General features: G+C 37.9%; 1 pseudogene; it reads left to right on the top strand.

The window, feature by feature from the left end:
• The first annotated feature begins 648 nt into the window (after nucleotides 1-648).
• On the top strand, nucleotides 649-5,999 carry LOC107595192 (redox-regulatory protein FAM213A-like; annotated as a pseudogene).
• Nucleotides 6,000-6,565: the final 566 nt, after the last annotated feature.

Below are 6,565 nucleotides of genomic sequence, written 5' to 3'. Positions count from 1 at the left end.
TGTGTGTGTGTGTGTGTGTGTGTGAGTGTGTGTGTGTGAATGTGCTTGTGCATGAGTGTGTGTGTGTGTGTGTGTGACTGTGCGTGTGTGAGCGTGTGTGTCTGTGTGTGTGTGTGAGTGAGTGTGTGTGTGTGTCTGTGCGTGCGTGTGAGTGTGTGTGTGTGTGTGTGTGTGTGTGTGTGTGTGTGTTTCACGTGCAGGAAGAAGAGGATGCAGCAGCCTAAACCACAACATGATGTGTGCTTCACATTCAGCTCTGCTACTGCTCAATTAAATCTCATGCATACTGATATTAAATTATAGTGTTTGTAGCTGAACTTTTGTGTTGTGTTATACTTTCCATAATTAGTGTGTTCATTGAATCAGTCATCACTATTGCTAGTGCTGATAGTGATGTGAAGAAACCTCTAATCAAAACATCTTCCCCCGGTTTCACAGACAAGGCTTAAACCTAGTCCCAGGTTTAAGTAACTCTAGTATAGTTTTCTCCATGCAAATAGCCAAAGAAGCTGGAGTGACCTTTAAAAAACCACCCAGAATGTGAGCATGATCACAGAGCGTGATGAGCTTTAATCGGCGTGAGAAATCAGTGCAGAAGAGTGAATGTTTGTGGGAACAGAGGTCAATCTCCTCCCAGCTTACACAACAATGACTGGATCCAGATCAGCTCCAGAAAGAGCTGGTGAGCTGCTGAACACTGATCATCAGACCACAGGAGCGTCCTTCATCTGTGCTGTGAGTGATGGAGCATCTCGCTCTGACCGTCATCGAGGCGTTACGCTCTTTCACTGAGCTGTTTCTCACACAGCTCGCTCTCTCAGAACACTGGACGCAGGTGAGTCACACCAAAAACTCCATTGTGTCTGAATCAGCTGCTGTTCTGCTGATTTTTAGTGATGTATGTGTAAAGTCAGTTCTGCTATGGTCACCACATACATCAAATACAAAAATATATTTACGTAAATATATATTTTCTACCAATATATTTTTGGCCATTTTTTATGGAGGGCCAAATTACTCAAAAGTAAATCATTAAATAAATGTTGAAATATATAAATAAATCATTAAACATTAAATAAATGCATTAAATGCAAAACTAATTAAATGCATAGAGAAATGCATAAATAAATAAGCATTCATTTATTTATTTATTTAATTTTCAGGGTTAAGGTTTTCGGTACGTCCCGTCAGCTGTAACCCTGAAAATGAAATGTGGAGGAAATAAATGAATAAATGAATGAATATTTATTTAATTATGTATTTAATGATTTATTGATATAATTCAAAAAAAATTGTAATGATTTAATTTTGAGTAATTTAAATGTAAAAATATATTTTAAAAAGCAATTTAAAATACATTTTGCCCTCTCTATATATTTCAGTCCAAGAAAATGCATTCACACGTGTCACATCTGAAGAAAAACTTGATTTGTTGTCTATAACACGTGCAAACAGATAAAACATTTGAATAAACTTCAGCAAGGAATATAGTTTTACATGCTCCAAAAAATACAATATTGCAATGTATAAAAATATTAAACATTATTAAATCATTATAAATCTACTTTTTGATCTCTAGTAGGCCATCCACATTTGTATTTAACCTTTATTTAGTACAAATTAATACTTTTACTTTTCACAAATCCATTTAAATCATTTAATTATTTAATTTCTTTCAAAAAAAGAACTTCAACCCCCTGCCAAAATAAATCACACCCTCCCGCCAGTGTTCAAGACACGCAAATATGATTCAGAAATGCAAATCTTGATTAAAAACACCTCCCTGTATGTTTTTAGTTTGGAGACAAAGTCAAGAAGTCCGACGTGATTCAGGCTGTTGAACAGATAAATACTCGACTGAAATCAAAATAGCCATGAGCTCAATAATCACTCACTTAATGAAAACTCCTTCAGCTTGAATGCCATTTTGCATATTGCATTTTAAATTGAATTTTGCTACCTATATGCTTCCATAGAATGTATGTTATTCTTAAATAAATATGAATCTTGAAAATAGCAGAATAGAGAATGCAAAGCCGTCCATATGTAAACAATAATGATATATATTTATGCACAAATGTGTGTGTGCGTGTGTGTGTGAGTGTGTGTGTGCGTGTGCGTGTGTGTGCGTGTGTGCGTGTGCGTGTGCGTGTGTGTGCGTGTGTGCGTGTGCGTGTGCGTGTGTGTGCGTGTGTGCGTGTGCGTGTGCGTGTGTGTGCGTGTGTGCGTGTGCGTGTGCGTGTGTGTGCGTGTGTGCGTGTGCGTGTGCGTGTGTGTGCGTGTGTGCGTGTGCGTGTGCGTGTGTGTGCGTGTGTGCGTGTGCGTGTGCGTGTGTGTGCGTGTGTGCGTGTGCGTGTGCGTGTGTGTGCGTGTGTGCGTGTGCGTGTGCGTGTGTGTGCGTGTGTGCGTGTGCGTGTGCGTGTGTGTGCGTGTGTGCGTGTGCGTGTGCGTGTGTGTGCGTGTGTGCGTGTGCGTGTGCGTGTGTGTGCGTGTGTGCGTGTGCGTGTGCGTGTGTGTGCGTGTGTGTGTGTGTGTGTGAGTAGACAGACTGACTCTAAACTCAGATGAAGGATCAGTCTCGATGTTTCATACACACACAGAAACCTGTAAAATACACCAATAAAACACACACTATAGTCGAACAAATGTGCGTCATTATTGCTTGTGAATGCATTACTGTATATTGAGTTTGTTAACTAATTTTAGGGTTGCCCCAAACTGGGAAAAAGCTAATAATTAATAAAATTAAATAAATAAATGCTCAATTTAAGGCGAGACACTGCAGGTGAATAGGATAAAAAAAAAACTTACTTACCCAGCTGATTGATTACGTTGATAATTGCAAAAAAAAATTTGTATTACAAGTTTTCTAAAATATTAGGTTTAAATATGCAAATGAGTCATTATTTAATGAAATATGTGCTAATTTGCATACATTTCTAGTACCAAAATCTAAACACTGAATGATGTCTGTTTCAAAATTCTTGTTTAATTGTTTTTGACAAATTAGAGTCCAAAGTTTTTACAAAAGTTATCTCATTTTTATCACTCCAAATGCTTAGAACGGACAGAAAACACTATATTTTCACAATTTTGGTGGGGAATAAAACATTGTATATAATCAAGCAAATTATATATGAACAAATCGCTCTGTAAAAACCTTCAGGATATAGACTATAGGTATAAAAATGTAAAGTTTGGTGTGTACTGAAGTGGAGATTTATGGCTCGGTGTAGGAGAAAAAACTCACTTTGAGAAAACGGCCTTTAAAAATATGCATTGTAATTGAAATCTATTGACACAAATAGATAAAGTGCTATAAAAGAAACACTTAACAGTGTCTTCTGGATGTTTTCTTTCCACTAGTCTGAAAAAACACTTTATGAAAAGCCAAAAAGCCCAAAATCTCAAAATTGACGGGTGCATGAAAAAACTGTGTTTTTTTATATCCTAATGTTTTATAAATATCTATAAAATAACAATAGACAAAAAAAAAAGTCTGGGACTCTTTTGCTTCTACGTTCTCCGATTCGTCCAGGCATAGAAAACAGTGTGATTTATTATTAAACACATGCTGATGTTTTATTGCAGAACAGACTGTGAGAATATCATTGGCATATTTCTAAATCTCAGAGGTTTGACCGGTCAGAGTGTCTTCTGTTCTCTCTCCTGATTGGGTAATGTTTGTTTTATGCTAATTGTTCTGCTAGATATGTGTGTGTTTGAGGCTGTAATTTCAGTCTGAGATACAGGACAAAACATCATCCGCAGCAGACAGTAAGTTTATTTGATAATCATTGGTTTATTGAAATATTAACTTCAAGTGATTATTTTAGCTCAAAGGTGTTCAGATGGACAAAAAATCGAAATGCTTATGTTTTATTGTAGAGAGCAGACTGTGAGCATCTCAGATTAATATGAGGCTGATAATATTTTAATACAGCCAATATGTGACCCTGGAGCACGAAACCAGTCATAAGGGTTAATCTTATGAAATTGATATTTGTGCATCATCTGAAAGCTGAATAAATAATCTTTCCATTGATGTATGGTTTGTTAGGATAGGACAATATTTGAAAATCTGGAATCTGAGGGTGCAAAAACATCTAAATATTGAGAAAATCATCTTTAAAGTTGTCCAAATGAAGTTCTTAGCAATGCATATTCCTAATCAATACTGATGTTTGAGCAAAATATTATTTAAACTAAGGTGCTTTATTGGCATGACAAATATTTTTACATTCACATTGCCAAAGCATTTTTAGCTCTGCTGCGTACAGATAAAATAGTGCAAAATAACAATGAAAACTGTGTGATTTGCAGAGAAATCTAACGGAAAGACAGCAGTAAATGAATGGTGTGTGTGTGTGCAGTGTTCCTGCAGGATCTGGAGGGTGTGGGTTTGTGGTCTGCGGGAGTGTGTGTTGTTGTAGTTTACGTTCTGCTGGCAAACACAGATCTGTTTCTGACCAAACCGGACCGGACGTCTCTGGACAGACTGGCCAGCGCCGAGCTCAGATCCACCGCTGGAGGTCAGAGATCACATCTCATTCACATTACAGCCGGCCGTTCACAAATGTTACAGTTTATTTCAGCTGCTTTCACACACTTTCAAAACTTTGCCTCTTTTTTGAAAACTTCACACACAAATCCAAGAACTGCACACAAAATGCAAAAAGCCTCTCATCTCGTGCAAAACGAAGCACTGCGTTCAAAACATCTCAAACACGTCTCAAAAGCACACATTTACAAACAGCTTTGCCATAATATTAATTCCTGTTAGATGTGTGTGTGTTACATCGAGAAGTGTGTGTTGTGTTTTGCAAAAAGTGTTTTCTGAAAGTCAAAGTCTGAGAATCAGTGTCTGGTTTTGTAGGTTTGGTGTGTGCTTCTGCTGTTTGAGTGTCAGCTTTCAGAAACTGTGTGACACGTGAAGATGCAGTGTGGAAGCAGATGAAAACAACTGTAATGCATAAATTCTAATTTTTTTATTTGCATTCGGTGAAATATGATGCAGACATTTCTATGCCAGATTCACCTTGTGAATGTTCTTATACTTCAGTCTTCACAGCTTCTTTACTGTAGTGCATGTGGTGAAATTGCATGTTTTTAGTTGTTGATGCATTTGCTGTTTAGAGCAGTTCAACTGAACCTAGACATGAAATGAGGCTAAATTTGACATGCATCAATGCATGTGTGTTGTTTCTCCTCAGATGAGGCGAATGTTAAAGCTGTCTCTTTGTGGGAGAGAACTGGAGCCGTTATTATGGTGGTCAGACGGCCCGGATGATCTCTGTGCAGAGAGGTGTGTGTGTTTCTCATGTTATCATGTGTATATAATCACACACACACACACACACACACACTCTCTCTCACACACACACACACACACTCTCTCTCTCTCACACACACACTCACACACACACACACACACACACCCACACACACTCTCTCACACACACTCTCTCTCACACACACACACACACACTCTCTCTCTCTCACACACACACTCACACACACACACACACACACACCCACACACACTCTCTCACACACACTCTCTCTCACACACACACACACACACTCTCTCTCTCTCACACACACACTCACACACACACACACACACACACCCACACACACTCTCTCACACACACTCTCTCTCACACACACACACACACACTCTCTCTCTCTCACACACACACTCACACACACACTCTCTCTCACACACACACATCCACACACACTCTCACACACACACTCTCTCTCACACACACACACACACACACATCCTCACAGTGCTGTGTTTGTGTGTTTTGTGTCAGGAGGCGTCTGATCTCTCCTCTCTGAAGCCTCAGTTGGATGAGCGTGGAGTCATTCTGTTCGCTGTGGTCAAGGAGAACATCGCCTCAGAGATTCAGGACTTCAGAGCCTACTTTAACGGAGAGATCTTCCTCGATCAGCAGGTCATTGCTGGAGCTCCTTTCAACACAAACTCATGAGACGACACGCACAAAATAAAACGGTTGCAGTTCAACTTCTTAGGCTTCTTCAGGCATAATTCTCGTCTTGTTTAATTAGGAGTTTGTTTATTTGCTTACAATATTTGGTCACCACTCCTCAAATTTTATTTTGTAAATATATTTTATAAAATATTTATAATATTTATAAATTTTTAATATTTATATATAACATAATATTTATGTATTATAATATATTATTATATAAATTCTATAATTTAATTTGTATTTTATGTAATATTTTGTCATTGATTTTATATAAGTATATATTTACAGTGGGTACGGAAAGTATCCGTATAACACTCTTTGTTATATTGCAGCCATTTGCTAAAATCATTTAAGTTAATTTTTTTTCCTCATTAATGTACACACAGCACCCCATATTGACAGAAAAACACAGAATTGTTGACATTTTTGCAGATTTATTAAAAAAGAAAAACTGAAATATCACATGGTCCTAAGTATTCAGACCCTTTGCTCAGTATTTAGTAGAAGCACCCTTTTGATCGAATACAGCCATGAGTCTTTTTGGGAAAGACCCAACAAGT

Source organism: Sinocyclocheilus grahami, unplaced genomic scaffold (assembly GCF_001515645.1).
Source record: "Sinocyclocheilus grahami isolate Dianchi unplaced genomic scaffold, SAMN03320097.WGS_v1.1 scaffold198.1, whole genome shotgun sequence".
In the NCBI taxonomy this organism is placed as follows: Eukaryota; Metazoa; Chordata; class Actinopteri; order Cypriniformes; family Cyprinidae; genus Sinocyclocheilus; species Sinocyclocheilus grahami.
The sequence above is the reverse complement of the archived record's forward strand: the minus strand, read 5'-3'. Positions and strand labels throughout refer to the sequence as shown.